General features: G+C 37.7%; 1 long non-coding RNA gene across 1 annotated transcript; it reads left to right on the forward strand.

The window, feature by feature from the left end:
• Nucleotides 1-2,308: 2,308 nt before the first annotated feature.
• LOC123094759 (uncharacterized) lies at nucleotides 2,309-2,927 on the forward strand. The gene is made up of 3 exons (XR_006445953.1): nucleotides 2,309-2,398; nucleotides 2,470-2,580; nucleotides 2,671-2,927. It is a non-coding gene; the product is annotated as an uncharacterized lncRNA (long non-coding RNA).
• The last annotated feature ends 1,738 nt before the right edge of the window (nucleotides 2,928-4,665 follow it).

A 4,665-nucleotide genomic window follows, 5' to 3' on the forward strand; every position in this document is an offset into this window, starting at 1 on the left:
TCAACCTGCGTCAGCGCCACTTCCTCGATCTATCTTGGTGCCGTTTGGATCGTTGCCGCGATGGCTTCCTCGGTCTTCAGCTCCGCCACCTACATCCTGAAGGTGTACGATCTCGTGGCTGGTATGTATCTGGACGCCCACCCTTTCCCTGACCTGACTGCTAGGAATTCTCTAAGGTACATGCTAGGTGAAACACCACTGTAGTGATGCAGGGGCGAAGATAGGGAGGCGCGAGCAGGGGTTCCCCTGCCAATCATTCGCCCCCTCAACAATTCATAGCATAGTGTGTACTGTAGATGCCTAATGGCCGCGGCTAATTGCATAATTAGCGCATACGTACACAAATAATTAAGCAATCACAGATGTTGAAAAGCCCATAAACCATGTAAGGTTGTGTCTGACTATAGTTTTGTGATGTGCCAATGCCTAATCCACCAATCAGGTCGATCCATTTATATATGTGTGTGTTATACACTTCTGCTAGATCGATCCATTGACTATTGTTTAAAACTGATTGGACTCCTTGATAAATATGACATACCTTAAACTGGTCAATTAATCTTTCATCTAAAATAGTAAAGAAGTCTGGTAATTATGTATCTTTTCATATATAGTAGTCAAAAATGATAGTGCATTAGCATGCTACTGTGTACTTCTTCACCCATGGTCTTGTACCTGATCTCTCTATTTTATGTTATGATAAGATGATAGTGCATTGACGTGCTACTCTGTACTTCTCTCCCCTCTCCATTCACATGTCTATTGGAAAATTAAATTGTCCCTGTTATGTCATTAGTTAATTTGTCTTTACTTGTAATGATTTAATTGACATTTTTATATATAACTTAGGATGGCGACGGACATGTTGACCATATACCTGCACTATGAAGATACAAATCAGGAAGCCAAAATTTTACAAAGATCGATTATGAAACATGATGTCTCGTATTATGACTTAATGTTGATGACCGAACAAGTTGGCTTTCAGGCAATTGACTTTTTGTACTATGCAAAAAAAACCCGTCTAGGCAGCTCCTACTTAGTTCACATTTATGATGAAGGTCTTGTGATGAAAATGTTGTCTGAACCTGAGATTGTGAAAGTTGTCCATCTGTATGTGTCTAAGGAGAAGACTGACGATCATATTGCTCTGCCTAGCAAGCAAATTGATATTGCTCCATCTAACCATCCAACCGAGAGTGTTCTCTTACAGGACGTGGTGTCTCTGCTGAAGGGGCAGGGCAACTTACTATGCAAGGGCCGCAAAGTATCCCTCTTGAACCATGCTTATTACATATTTGTATCTACTTTTGTAATTATTGGAATAAAAGATGTATGGTTGTTCTGCAGGACCATTACGTAGGTCAAAAAGGTTGAATGTGATTCAGGTTACGGACCAACGTGATGATGAAGATGGAGACTGCAACTATGGTGAGCAATTCCCACCAGGTCATGAATCACAAGCATTGGTCGATGAAGAGGGTCAAGTTTACAATTAAGGTAACAACCTATTACATTTTGCGTTTCTATTAATTAACTTGTATATGCTTAGTATCGAAAGAATAATCGGCGGGCATCATTTCAATAGTACTTTTCTTAATTAATCTTGTAGTAGGCAATGAAGTACGCAAGCACAAGAGATCAAGCTTGCCAATTGTTTGGAACATGCCAAAGGGGCAAAGAATAGTTGTAAAATGCAATGAAGATAGACAGCCTATAGGAGATGAAGGTGCAATCTTGGGGAAGTTTCTGGGCACGATTGCTAGAAATGGAGGATTTTCCCCACTAAACATAAATGATTGGCGTCATGTCAAAGAGAACAGTGGTGAGGAAACGATATTGCAGTGCCTACATGTACTTCACAATTTACAACAAAACAAAATATGTTATTTGCTGCCCTTCCATTTATATCTAATTTGTCTACATGATACGTAGTGTGGTCTGCATGTCTATTTACATCCATTCTTTATTTTGTACTTTCAGAGAAAGTTCGTGTATCCTCGATCATGTGAAAAATTGATACTCAAATCAATTGGAAGAGACTGGAGGAAATTTAAGTCTAGTTTGAAAGATGCTTTCTTCAATCCCGCAATTCAAAAAAATCCAATCATCAAGCGAAAGGCTTTGTATAAGCTCTGTCCAGAAGATGTGGACAACGATCAATGGCGTGGGCTTGTTAAATATTGGAAGTCCAAAAAAGGAAGGGTAATGAATGAGATACTATACTTTCCTGTTTTCACATTTAAATGTGAGTTCTTGGGCTTATCTTATAAGTTGCATTTACGATATGATTGCATCATAACAGGCCCTCACTGAGAAGAACATAATTAGCCGTTCCCTCATGAAGGATTCACATAATGCTGGCACAAAGAGTTATGCTTGATGGGGTGAAGACATGGTGAGTAATCTTTATTCTTGAAGTGTTTTCTGTGTCTCCTTTGTCATATGGGTGATGTTTCTATTTTGTAGAGGCAAGCTGATCCTGAAAAGAAACGACCGCACAGATCAAAGGTTTATTTAGCAACTCACAAGAAGAAGGACGATGCTAATGCTAAAAATAAAGATAGAAATAAGCGCCTGGTAGGCAATTATTATAGATATTGTCTAATTGTTCTCGGGATCAAGTTATGGTTCAATCTAACTAGTGTATGCATGATTCTTTTCTTATAGGATCGATTGGAGAATCTAATAACTGAACGACTAGAGTTGGCACAAAATTTGAATGGAAGAGTCGCATGGGAAGGTGATGCCCTGCAGGAAGTGTTAGGGAGAGAAAAGGTTGGACAAGTGCATGGCATGGGTTTGCTTCCAACTCCTAAGCAAGTCTATGGTCGGACGCCACGGTATCTAAAGAACATCAATATGACTACAACCGATGGATCACCATATGAAGTTGAACATGATGTTTGGGAGGAAATAGCAAAAGATGAAGGAGCATATAAAAAAGCAATACCAGATTATTAAAGATATGAATAACAAAGAAGGTTGTGTCAATAATGTAATAGAAGAGGTAAAGGACTTTTTTATCCCACCCTTTGCATGCATTTCTATCAATATTTTACTTAGAATTGTTAGTTATGTAGGAAAACCTCCAATCAAATGATAATGGTAGTTCTCGGTTACTAGTACTGCTTGGTAAAACAAAGGTAATTTAATAAAGGCCTACATCATTGCTTGTCACTTGAAACCTTCATGTTAATATTTCAGTTTGTAGAGAATCCACTGCAATGGACCTGATAAGGCACGCTCACCTAAGCAAGATGACATTCCTGAGGATAATAATTTATCACGTTCGCATGAAAAGATTATGCCTATAGTTACTCTTACTCATGTCACAAAGATAGAATATGAAATAATTGCTTGCTTTCCATTGTTGTGTCATGGAACTAGGTTGGTGACCATGATGTCAACCATTTACAAATTCAACAAAATTCATCATCACCACAAGACCTTGTTATTGATTCTATGCTAGAGGTAATTTTTGTGCCTTTTGAGTTTTGAAGTTGTAGCTTTCGGTAACTTCAAGGTATGAATATCATTCCATCTAATATTATTGTATCTTGGTAGGTGAGGGAAACGAGGAATATTATGGGTGAATCTGTTTCAAGACTAAACCAGCCAGGGACAAGAACTGAACGCCCACACCCAACTTGCTCAAAAAGAAGGCGTACTTCTACCATCAAGGTAAAGATTCACCAAGGAGCATGGTTTACTGCACCCAAATTACCAACCCAAACCCTCATTATCATGCCTGCTTGAAAAATGGATTTTATTACAATTTTTGCTCAATCTGCTGTATGCAAGTAAATGATAAATTTAACCAATCATGAGCTAGCGAGGTGACCTTGGGCATTAGACTTCGTGCCAGGTCCAGTTTATTTAGTTTTTTAGGGCACCTTACTGGGCTGACATTAAATTAAAAGATCTCATAATGTTCATGAAAATTATCTTATCATGTCATAGATTGCTAATATTGATCATAATATAGGATGCTTCCAAAGTGGTTTTAAAGACTTCAACATATCCCAACAAGCAGAATGTTGCGTATGGTACTATTCGGAGTATTGATCCAAGAACTAAGGCTGGTGGTATTGAGTTAGGTGTTGAATTTGCTCTTGTGCGCATAGACGAACCTATTCTTGAAAATGAGGAGTTGGTAAGGGAAGTTTCTGATTGCAAGACAATTGACGAGGCTTTCACTTTAGGATACTTAATTACCTGGCCTTCAGCTTTTTTAAGCTACAATCTTCCCTTCCACATTCTCAAATCAGATTTGTGTACATTTAATCACACATATCTAAGGTGCAATTTTCTTTTACAGATTCGAGAGAAGGATAGTTGATTGGATAGTTGATTTGCAGCTGAATTCTTGGATCAAGAATCAAATAAAGTTTGAAGATTTTAGCTACCAATAGTTTTAGTTTACATTGATAGATTTAAAAAGTAATATCATCCAGAAGATCTTTTTCTTTCGTCGAATTGATGCAAATGCTATGGTGTAATATTCCCTGTAGTTGTGTTTTCTATCCTCAAAATGATATGAATGATATGTTTATTGTAATGCATATGTATCATACACTCTTGTATATTCGTAATAAATATCTTCATATGAATTTCGGTATGTGTTGTGATTCAGTTTCAATATCATTTTGATACGCTGCCAAG

This window comes from Triticum aestivum, chromosome 4B, assembly GCF_018294505.1.
Source record: "Triticum aestivum cultivar Chinese Spring chromosome 4B, IWGSC CS RefSeq v2.1, whole genome shotgun sequence".
NCBI classification, from domain to species: Eukaryota; Viridiplantae; Streptophyta; class Magnoliopsida; order Poales; family Poaceae; genus Triticum; species Triticum aestivum.